The sequence below is a fragment of the Phascolarctos cinereus genome, unplaced genomic scaffold (genome assembly GCF_003287225.1).
Source record: "Phascolarctos cinereus isolate Bilbo 61053 unplaced genomic scaffold, phaCin_HiC Scaffold_5;HRSCAF=322, whole genome shotgun sequence".
Classification (NCBI taxonomy): Eukaryota; Metazoa; Chordata; class Mammalia; order Diprotodontia; family Phascolarctidae; genus Phascolarctos; species Phascolarctos cinereus.
The window spans coordinates 79657533-79669508 of record NW_027555958.1 but is presented as its reverse complement, the minus strand read 5'-3'; the positions used below and the strand labels follow the sequence as shown (position 1 = coordinate 79669508).

The 11976-nt window shown below is 40.7% G+C and overlaps 1 long non-coding RNA gene across 1 annotated transcript; it reads right to left on the bottom strand.

The window, feature by feature from the left end:
• Positions 1-734: 734 nt before the first annotated feature.
• LOC110197926 (uncharacterized) lies at positions 735-10331 on the bottom strand. Its single transcript, XR_002321599.1, has 4 exons — positions 10272-10331; positions 10008-10141; positions 9015-9083; positions 735-1126 (listed from the first exon to the last, which is right to left on the bottom strand). It is a non-coding gene; the product is annotated as an uncharacterized LOC110197926 (long non-coding RNA).
• Positions 10332-11976: the final 1645 nt, after the last annotated feature.

The window sequence follows — 11976 nt, the reverse complement described above, 5'->3', positions numbered from 1 at the left end:
AACTTGTGACATAGTTTTACATTGAATTTCAACTCAATAAATTTAGCTAAGTGCTCTAGCTTGACTGTCATCTAGTATTTTAGCTATCCCTCTTAGTTTTGTGTCATAGGCAAATTTTATGAGCCTACCATTTATGCCTTTTTCTAAGAATTGAGAAAAAAAATTAAATTGCTTATGGCCAAATATAAATCCCTGAGGGACTCCGCTAAAGACCTAACCAGCTGAAATTGAACCATTAAAGATTACTTGAGTTGAGTTCTTAAGCTAGTTCTATCTAATTATATTCCTGTCTAGTCTTCATATTTTCATCTTTCCCACAAGAACTGTGTAAGATACATTATCAAATTCTTTGTATAATTTCCTGTCTCTTACTAATGTGGGAGCTATTTCTGAATTAGTAGCTTGTGTGAAATAAGGCCATGAATATTTAGAGTAAATCATCAATTTAGAAGCAAATATAGAAATGGGAAGACATTATGGATAATTACAGTAGCTCCAACTTGACCTATTAAAATAAGCTATTGGAACAAAACAAAACAAAACAAAAAAGATGGGAGAATGGATAAGGAAAAATTGACCTGTCATCATTTCCTACCAAAGTTTAACTGCTGGAAAGTACTCATCATGATGATGAGGCTGAAAGAGCACAGAAACTGCCTTAGCCAGTAAACAATTGATTGAATGAATGAAGCATTTAATAAGTGCTAAGTGTATGCAAAACACTGTGTGGAAATTCTGGGGAAACAAATAGAGAAATAATACAGTACCTACTCTCCAGCAACACCCATCCTAATGGGGAAGACAATATATATGAAGTTTCAAATAAGATAGAAATGTCCCAGGGTTCTTGGGATATAGTGGCAAAGCAGTTGGTAATGTTTCTTCTTTAACATCATTTAATGCCATGTCAGTTTCTGATGTTGAACTATTTGACAATGCCAAGGACTTTGGTGATAAAGAACTTTCTTTTCTGGGTCTTCAAGAGATATGGCTGTAGCTTCTTCAGCAATAGTTGCTGCATCTCCACAGAGGTGGCTTTCCAGGACGATGTCTGAGAACTCTGGGATGGAAGTAATGCTTTCCTCAGGGTTTTGGGCTCAGGGTCCTGAGCTGTCTCCATCCAGGTCTGAGGGGAGATAGTAGTCAAGGCAGGGATAGTGGTTTTAATTGTGTGGCCCATACGGCCACCTGTCTTTCCCTCAGGGTACCTTGCTGCTTCAGCTAGAGCTAGGCTGGTTTGCCTGCCCATTGTGTGGCAGATGGCTGGCAGCTGGAGGGGATGGATGGCCCTTTCTCCCTGGCAGTTGTTTCCTTGGATGGTGTGAGGGCTGGTCTGGAAGCAGGAATGGTAGTCTGGGGATGCTGACACTCCCAGAGCCCCTGTGCTGCCTTATCTGCCTATTGGTGACTGTTGGCCACTGATTGTTGCTGGTAATGATAAGGGAATTGGGCCCTTTTTTCCACAATAATTTCTGCCCCCAATGATGATAGTTGATATTCTTACCAGAGAGATGAGGCAGCCAAAGGTAACACTGCTTTGGAATATAAACTTATTTTCAGAATATTGTGGATAAGGATTATGGAAATTATAAGCAGTATTGCTTTATAAAACATCAAGGAACAATGGAAAGAAATATTAACCTTCAGAAAGCTTGGCATAAAACCCAATGAAGCCAGATCACACCAAGGTGGTATTTTGTTTATTTGTTTTTGTAGCTGAAACTGGAAGGTAGACAACAAACTTATCACTTATCAGTGGATTGTAAATATTGATAGTAATGAAAGCATTATTATTATTATTATTATTATTATTATTATTATTATTATTATTATTTTGGGAGGCAGTTGGGGTTAAGTGAATTGCCCAAGGTCATATAGCTAGGAAGTATCTGAGTCCAGATTTGAACTCGGGTCCTCCTGATTCTAGGGCTGGCACTCTATCCATTGCCACTTATCTGCCCCTGAAAGCATTACTTAAAAAAAATCTAAATTGTATTTTTTTTTAAATTGCTGAGCATTAAATTTTTATCCCTTTCATCTCTCCCCAGTTCTTTCCAGGAACAAAGAAAAACAAATGCCTTGTAACAAATAAGCATAGTTGAGCAAAATAAATTTCCAGATAGTCATATCCAAAAATGAGTGTTTCATTCTATATATTAGTCCAACATCATTCTGTCGGAGGGTGGTTAGCACTCTTCATCACTGGTCCTCTGGAATCATGACTGATCACTATATTTATTATAGTTAAGTCTTACAGCTGGTGGCATAGTGGATAGAACATTGGGCCTGAAATCAGGAAACAAGTTCAAATCTGGCCTCGAACCATTATCTAGCTGTGTGACTTTGGGCAAGTCACTTAACCTTAGTTTCCCAAGTTGTAAAATGGGTATGATAGTACCTACCACACAGGGTTGTTGTTAGAATCAAATGAGATAATGTTTGTAAAAAGACCTTAGAACGTTTTTACTTTTATACTGTTGTTGTTAGAGTATATATTGTTCTGTTCTGCATGATTCACTCTGCATCTATTCATACATATCTTTCCAGATTACTCTGAAACTATTTCTTAATTCATTTCTTACACCACAGTATTATTCTATTATATTAATTACCACAGTTTGTTCAGTCATTCCCCAATCGATGGGCATCCCACCTCCCCCGCCCCATTCTTTACTACCATGAAAAGAGCTGCTATGAATATTTTTGTACATTATGGGTCCATTTCTTCTTTCTTTGATCTCATTGGGGTTTAAACCTAGTAGGAAATGATGATGAAATTTAGGCCACAAAAGTTCAGTAACTCATGTGTTCAATGAAGAAGTAAAAGTGGTAATAAAGAAGGTGAAGATGGAAAGACCAGATCTGTTATAGATTTCACAATTTGAAAGTATTGAGGTATTAATTTTTTAAGATATCTGACAAAGAGAAAGACATCAAATAGTTGGGGGAGAAAATCAGAAATCTCCTTTATCGAGGGCTCAGAACTTTCTAGGTCCCTCTTCATTTTCCATCAGCAGCTCTGCCTGGTTTTCACTTCATGAACAATAAGCCTTCCCTAAGGAAATTCATCACCCTGCATATGGTTGCATGCAGATTGACTCAGCTTTGATACTTAACACCTTTTTATCACCCTCAGTTGCCTCTCCCCTCTCCCCTCTGAGTGAGAGGCTAGAGGGTAGGGTAATAAACTCTCCCAATGCCTTCCATTATAGAAAGCTCAGAACTTCCCAGTTAACTCTTTCTTCCTTTTCCACAAGCTTTTCTGCTTGGTTTTGACTCCACATCCCCTGATACCCCACCATCTTTTCAACTTTCTTTTCAGTATTTATTGCCTTCCCCCATTTGATTGTAAGGGCAGGGACTATTTTTCTTTTTCTTGTTTGTTTCCCCAGTGCTTTGCACAGTGCCTGTCACACAGTAGGCACTTTAGAAATGCTTATTTATTATTGACTATCGAGATGGAATTATTACCTTAAGAAGGTGATAAAAAGACAAGAATAAGTATTATCCATATACCCACTCTCTAATTTTTATAAAATCTTAATGAGAATGAGCTATGCATTCATCAAGTGTTTTGTTAATGAAAAATATGTGACAGGAATACATGGGCTTTCAAAAATGATATTCCACAGTAGACATTATTCATAGTCATGTAATTGCCTGAAAGGTATAAAGAACACCAGATCCCTCCTTGTTTATTCTTTGATGGTTGTAAAAACATTTTTACTTTGTAAAATGCAAAACAGCATATTAAGGCATAGTGGCTTGAATATATGCATATTTGTTTGATTAATTGTGATAGGAAGGGGGAGCCTGCAATATATGGCCAACAATGAAGTATTATCCAGAAAGCCTACTATTGGAAAAGGAGGTGTTCAAACATGTAGCAAGAACAAAGGATAGGAGATGGTACTCAGAATGCTACACTGGTACCGAAGGAATGTGAAAATACCTTGAGGAAAGACTCCACTACTTTGGGTGGCTCCGCTTAGGAAGACTTGTGGGTGTACATGGATAAGAATTGGATAGGATAAGGTGAAGATGGTTTGCAGTCTGTAAATTGGAGGGAGTACTCACAGCACAAAGCCTGTGTGGTAGAGTTGAAAAGGTCCTGGATTGTGGGTTACAGGACCTGGCTTTAACTCCAGGCTCTGCCTGGCTCTGTTACCTATATGATGTCAGGTTAGGCACTGAACATCTTTGGGCTTCTGTTTCCTCTTCTGCAAAGTGAAGGGATTGAACAAGATGATTCCTAATGTTCATTCCAGCTCTAGGATTATAATCTATGACAGTATTGAAAGATAAAAGAAAATTTACTGAATATATTCACTCTTTACCTGCCTGTTTACTATGACTTCAGTTGTTTATAAAACGGATTTTAGAAAACAAGGGGAGCAGGGAGAAAATATTTTGGATTTACATGAAATATTCAGTCCCCACTTTACATATTTCAGAAGGATCTCTATTTTGAGAAATTTTTTTTGTCAGTAATGAGGGTACAATGCACCCCATACAGCATGTGTGGAGCTGAGCTAAGCTTGACCACTTCAGCTAGGTGGTTAAGTGGATATGTTGCGGGCTGAGAGGTTGAGAGGCTGTGACCCTCAAAGACTGGAGTACAGGATGGGTTGTCTGGAATGAATTCACAGACTCAAGCATTCTTTAATTCAAGGTGGCGAAGATCACGCTTTTCAGCGGGCAAGGATTCTTAAAGGATCCTGCAACCTTAGAGAGGTGTAGGTAAAGTTTATATAGGATAAAATGCAATAAAACATGTGTCAAATATGCTAACTAGGGGATTCGGGGTGGGATTAGGGAGTGGTTAAGGAGTGGTCAGTTCTCAATTGAAACTCAAGATAAGAAAAGTCCCGTTATTCAAGAGAGTCCCAGACATCCTGGGCCCAGTGATAACAAACAGGAAGAATACTGATCAGCTCTATCTGGTCCTGGAATTTGCTGACACAGGAAGGGGTGTTTTTAGTTCACTCAGAGAGAAAAAGATTAATTTAGGTTTTTGGCCCTTATTGGGGCTCAATTGATCTTAAATGATTATCAAGGGACAGTGTTTCTGAGGCTAGGGAGAAATTGGAGCCCAAGTACAAGCACCCAAACATAAGCACCCAAGCATAAGCACCCAAGCACCCCAACAGATAGTGCTCTGGGCCTGCATTCAGAAAGAGCGGAGTTCAAATCTAGCCTCAGACGCATAGTAGCTGCGTGACCTTGGGCAAGTCACTTAACCACTGTTTGCCTCAGTTTTTTCAACTGTAAAATGGGGATCATAATAGCACTTACCTTACAAGTTTGTTGTGAGATTAAATGATATAATATTTGTACAGCACTTAATACAGTGCCTGGCCCATTATGGGCACTTAATAAATACTTGTTTTCTTCCCTACTTCAAGGGACATATCCTCAGCAGTGAAGGACTTTGGATGACTGGGGACTCCTTTGGTTGCTATGATGGAAACAGGAGGTATATTAGAGACGATTGGTTATTGAGCCAGGAAGAGCTGCCTACTCAGGAGACTTTTCAAGAAGAAACAACTTCCACTCCATCTTCTGAGAGAGTGCTCCCTTGGGCATGCATGATGGAGGGGCCCTTTTCCCCCTCTGTCCTCCCAGAGCAGGGATGGACATCCTCTGACTGCTTCCTGTTGACGATGTTGATTTTTAATTGACTGCTGAACTAGAACTCCCTAGAAAAACTAAAGGGGCCCTTACTGCCCCTCAGGCCTCTTCCTCCCACTGACCTCAAAGTATGAGCATGATTCTCTGAGCTCAGGAAGACAATGACAGGGATGCAAGGCATGAACTCCTGAGCTCCTGACCTCCTAGGCCGCCGGTCAGAGATGGGGATGCCTCCTGTTTGTTTCTTTTGTAAGACCTTGAAATACATCATCTCCCCCTATGTTTTAAGTATCAACTATGCTAGAGTTATGGGTTAATGTTTTGAGTTTTTGTCATTTCATATTTTTATGTTTTAAGCATTTCTTTTGTGATGGGGAAAGAGCTATCCTAACATTGTATTTTTGAGTACCTTTCTACTCCCTTTCAGGGAGGCATGAACCAAATCTAAACTTGAAATAATTTCCCCTAGGGCTTGGTGGAGAGAGCTTAATGCAGGAGTGGGGAACCTTTGGCCTTGAGGCCACATGTGTCCCTCTAGGTCCTCAAGTGTGGCCCTTTGACTGAATCCAAATTTCTTTTTTCTGTAAAGCTTGGATTCAGTCAAAGGGCTGCACTTGAGGACCTAGAGGGCCACTTGTAGCCTTAAGGCCACAGTTTTCCCTACCCCTGTCTTAATGAGTCAGAGTGAGAGAAGGGAGGCTGATAGTTCTCTCAGGAGGTGGGACTTCTCAAAAGCCAAACTTAGCACTTACTGAAGCCTGGAGCTTCAGTACTTTCCTAAGAGAGGGCAAACCCTGTCTACTTTCCCAGGAGCAGCAGGATCTGTGACTCTGCACTTTGCCTTAGTCTCCTGAAATATTAAAATATTATTTAAAAAGATCATGATCAGAATAGTCGCAATTTTCTTTGACCATCACTGTATAACATAGAGAGCATTGGATTTTAAATTAACAGGACCAGAGTTTGAATTCCAGCTCTGCTACCTATGTGACTGTGGGTAGGTAACTCACTTAGCTATTCTGGGTCTGTTCCCTCATTTGTACAATGGGAGAGGCAAGCGGGGAGGGAGTGGGAGTGGTATCCTGACTAAATAATAAGCAAAGTCCCCTCTGGATTGAAATCCCATAGTCCTCCAAAGATTGTTGCTTTATCTCCAAGTTCCTGAGTCTTAGAAGTTATTGGGCAGTGGATACAGCATTCAGAATATACAACTTAGCTATTCAGACACTGGAAACCCATAGTAGATCAAAACTGAGCTGGGACTTAGAATCCAAGACTTATCCTTGCTGTTGCTCACACATGAAGAGATCAAATCAATAAATGGATAGCTAAGCACCTACTAGGCGCCAGGCATTGTGCCAAGCACTGGAGATATAAAAAGAGGCAGAAGATAGTCCTTGCCCTCAAGGGGCTTACAATCTAATGGTGGAGACAATGTGCAAACAAATATAAACAAACAAACTATATGTACAGGATAAATAGGAGATATTTAGCAGAGGGAAGGAACTGGAATTAAGAGGGGCTAGGAAAGACTTCCTGTAGAATGGGGGATTTTAGTCAGGACTTAAAGGAAGCCAGGGAGGCCAGCTGTCAGAATGACGAAGAGAGAGCATCCCAGGTGTGGAGAACAGCCAGGATAGTGCATCTCCCTACTCTGTGCTTTTACTTAGGCTGTGCCCCTTGCCTGAGATGCATTCTATCCTTACCTAGCCTCTAAGAGTCCCTAGTTCCCTTACAAGCTCAGCTCAAACATCACCCCTTACTCGAAACTGTTCCCAATCCCCCTACTAGCACCTCTCCCCCAAATTACCTTGTATTTATTTCTTATTAAAATGCATTTTCTGCTTACTTATTAATGTTCATGCCACATCCCCCAAAAGAACATAAGCTTTTTGAGGACATTGTCCTTATGTCCTTATGTGTTGTCAGCATAGCTCCTGACACATAGTATGTGCTTCATATTAAAAACGAGATAACATATGCCTTGGAAACTTTAACGCACCATTTAAATGCTAGTTATAATACAAATTTCTTGATCCATTGATCAATAATCACACCGTCTCCTTCTAAAGATACAAGGAAAGAAAAATCCTTTCTCTGGATGTACCTTTTCTAATAATCAAATTAAGACCTGGGCTTAAGTGTCCTGATTTCTTGTCCTGCTCCTCCACCTCCTGTCTTCCACTGGGAAACCACTTTGTAGCCAAGTCAAGAAACAGTCTGCCCTTGCCTTAACCTGCTTAAGCTCTGGGGCCTTGAGTACTGAGAGCCTCTTTTCTCTTCCTCCCCTCTCCCACCCCTCCCCCTCTTTCCTGCTCACACACTCACACAAGAACAATGCTACTTTGTGGGTTAGGCAATGGCACAGGTTGCCTATTGGTGGGACAGCTGTCACTCTATCCCCAAGGCCCAAATGATGTGTCCCTGGGGCTGTGATCCCCAGATTACTTTGGTATTTGGGTCTTTTAATTAGCAGCCCAGCATGTTGTAGCCCCTCCTCCCCTACCTGGCCTCTCTTTCTTTTCTTTCTAAATTAGCCCCAAGGCAGCATCCATTGCTTCTATCAGCACAGACCTCATTGACCAGCATTGACCACCAAACAGCTAAGTCTGGAAAATTTAGAGAAAGGGAGCAGCAGGACCAGCATTCATTTTGTGTGCACATGGTAAGTCTATGCACTTGCCCTGCATACACCCTTTATTGGGCATTATAAATCATGCACAGGATTTAAATATCACACAAAATCCAGGCTTTATCAGTATTTCCCATCTTTGTCCCAATCAGCCTGGGCTGGACTAACACACAGGAAAGGTAATGGGAATACGTAGGATGGTACTATGTGGGATAATGGTGTGGAGCAGTGGAAAGAACAATGACTTTTGAGGTAAAGGATCTGGATTTCTCTCTCACTTCTTAGTTTTCTCATCTACAAAAAATGACAGGGCTGGATTGGATGACCTTAAAGCAGGTGTTCTTAACCTGGGGTTTATAACCCCTAAGGAATCTACGGATAGATTTCAGGGAGTCTGTGACCTTGTATGGAAAAAAAAAAACCATTGCATCTTTATTTTCACTAATCTCTGACTGAAAGTTAGTGTTTCCTTTTGTTATTATATTAATAACAATAATAATGATTATAATTTTAAAAACTGACATTATTCCGAGAAGGGGTATGCTGCCTTCACCAGAATGCCAAAATAATCCAGGACACCAAAAAGGTTAGGAAATTCCGCCAATTTTTGAATGTACATGATCTGCTTGGAACAGGTAGTTATAATGGCCAAGCCTTAGGGTATTGGAGCTGGAAGAGAACTATGAGATCACTATAGCCCTTTCAGGTTACATGTGAGGAAACTGAGGCTCAGAGAGGGATCATGACTTACCGAAGGTCGGTACATGCCTGCTAGGAATATTTCACGTTAATACCATGTGAAGAGGTTGAGCTGGTTATTCTAAAGGAGGAAGAGGAAAGGGAGGATGATGGTGAGATTTCAGCAGACCACTCACCCAACTTGCAGTTCAGAGGAGCACACTGAGAATGTACAGGGCATCATATCTGCTCTCTAACCTTCTGGAGCCTTGATAAATCTATTCACTTGCTTTCTGACCCTTTCTTGGTTTTTCATAGTCTGCTAAGGAGTAGGAGTATCATAGGTGATACTCCTTCTTTTTATTTTAGTTTGACAGCCATAGCAAGAGATGTGGGAGGCCCTGAAAACGTCAGCCTGATACTTTGCATGCTCTACTTTTCAGAAAGTTGTGTTTCAGCACAATTCACCTTAATGAAGCCTTTATCAAGCATCTAAGAGCTAGGTGCTAGACTAAAGAAGAGTCTTCTGAGAAGGGAGACAGAATTTAACTGCCTTCCTTAAAGGAAAGAATGTGTTCTGAGGGTATCTTGAAAAGAGCTGAATTAATTAATTCATTCAATATTTATTGAACACCTACTATGTGAAGTTGGGCAAAATAGAATAAAAATGGGCTAAAAGGCTAAAAAAGTCCAAATACTCAACAACATGCTATTGTCTCAGGAAGTTTTAATGAAAACCAGAAGATAATTTGGTTCTTCCCAACCCCTATATTTCTACAACCACCAATTGACTGCTTCTCCCATAATAGATGACATGTGTAGGCCCCAGGTTATGGCAGAAATATATGAACAAGCTAATTGTTTAAATGCTTTTTCCCAGATTACTAAGTTGCAGAAACACACACACACACACACACACACACACACACACATAATTCCTTTTTCTCTATGATGTAAAATGAAGAAACTTCCATTTCCAAACTGAATGTGAATCCAGAATGAAGAATAAAGTTTGACAGATGCCCCACAGGATTTAATGGTTGAAATTAAAATAAAATGTACAGACCTGAATCCTGAGCTTGCTTGTGCCTTGTAAGTGTTAATTTATAACAGAAACTCATAGATAGTTTTATCCTGCAATCAGATGCATTTGGTTACCTGGCAGTCTACTTTCTGGCTCTGGGCTTCTCTTGAGGAGCCCTATGGGGAAAAGATTTTAGGAAGCTAAGTAGTGTGAAGAAAATTTTTCCTTGATTGGTTCTAGACCCTAAGCTTTGGGGATAAGGGATCCAGTCATATCTGAACACTTAAAATGATATATCCCAAGCACCTTATAGTTTAGCTGTAGTTCCCCCTTTCCCCTTAGGGAATTGTAACAGCCGCCTGGTGGTACAGGAAATGTTTGATAAGATTCCAACCCCTATGACATCATTATAACGGTCCGTTTTGGGTGCTGAGGTTTACAAGAAGAGCTCCTGCTTAAGTGGCCAGCTCCAGACAGTTCTGGTTATTCCATGTACATAATTCTTCAGTGAAAGACTAGCTAAAACCAGGTCCCAGTGGCTTCCTCATCTCTAGAGCCAGGGGCCTTGCCTCAAAGCATCTCAGAACATCTGACGGAATGTTAAATTTTAGACTCATATCTCTTATGTCAGGAGTTCCCAAGACTGATTGGTAGATTTGGGCATGGCACAAGGTAGTGGAAAGATCATTGGATATGAAATCAGAAGGCTTAGGTTCAAATTATAGCTTTCACTTTAATAGTTATATGATCATGGTCAATCCACTGAACTTAACAAAATCTCACTTTACTCATCTCTAAAATGTTGTAGGGGCAGCTAGGACTCTGGAAGACCTGGGTTCAAATCCTGCTGCTGATACAAACTGTCTGGAGACCCTGGGAAAATCAATTAGCCACTTAGTGCCCCAGATTACTATCTAAGGCTATATGTTACAGAGGAGTTACTGACCTGCTTTGGTAGGAAGAGTTGGCTTACAGGGAGCTCCCTACAATATAAAATTACAAGTGTGAACCCAAAAAATAAAATAAAATGGGGAGTGATATGGGGGCTGGGTGGTGCACAGGCCCTGGACTCAGCAGGATCTGAGTTCAAATCCGGTCTCAGACACTTAATACTTCCTAGCTATGTGACCCTGGGCAAGTCATTTAACCCCATTGCCTAGCCAACAAATAAATAAATAAATAAAATGAGGGGTGATAATAATACTTGGGTCATTTATTTTACAAGGTTATTTTGAAGAAGGTATTTTATGAACTGTAAGCAGCTAGGTGGCACAGTGGATAGAGCGCCAGACATGGAGTCAGGAAGACTCATCTCCCAGAGTTCAAATCTGGCCTCAGATACTTACTACCCCTGTGACCTTAACTCTGTTTGCCTCAGTTTTCTCATTTATAAAATGAACTGGAGAAGGAAATGACAAACTACTCCAGCATCTTTGGCAAGACAACCCCAAATGGGGTTCTGAAGAGCCAGATATGACTGAAAACAACTGAACAACACTGTATGAAATGCAGAAGCATGGACTGGCTTTGCGATCAAATCTTTCCTCTAATAGTGGTTTTACTTTGCCTTGAGGTACTCCCAGGCTATTCTGTAAGTTGCAAATAAGTTGCTGATCTGCATTGGTAGAGGGAATTTACATACCAAGAGTTTTCTCTTCTGCTAAATTCATAAGTCCAGGTTCCCCTCCCCCTATACAAAGTACAGCATAAATGTGTATTTTTTATTGTTACTATCTAGAAGCCTTACATGGGAGATCACCAAGCTGGCTGTTGCTGCTACTATACCTTCCTCTGGAGGGTTTTTGAGGATCTCTGCCAGGAGAGTACAGTACCTTTATCTACTGTCCCTTTGGCATAGCACTGAAACGGTCAGTAATACCCTCTCTATACTATCAGCGCCACCCCATCTATCCCTGCCCCACTTCTTACTCTCGGTGTTGAGAAAATGAAAAGCCACTTTTGGAAGAAAGGCTGGGAGAAGATAACTTCAGTAGGCAGTATCCACTTCCCA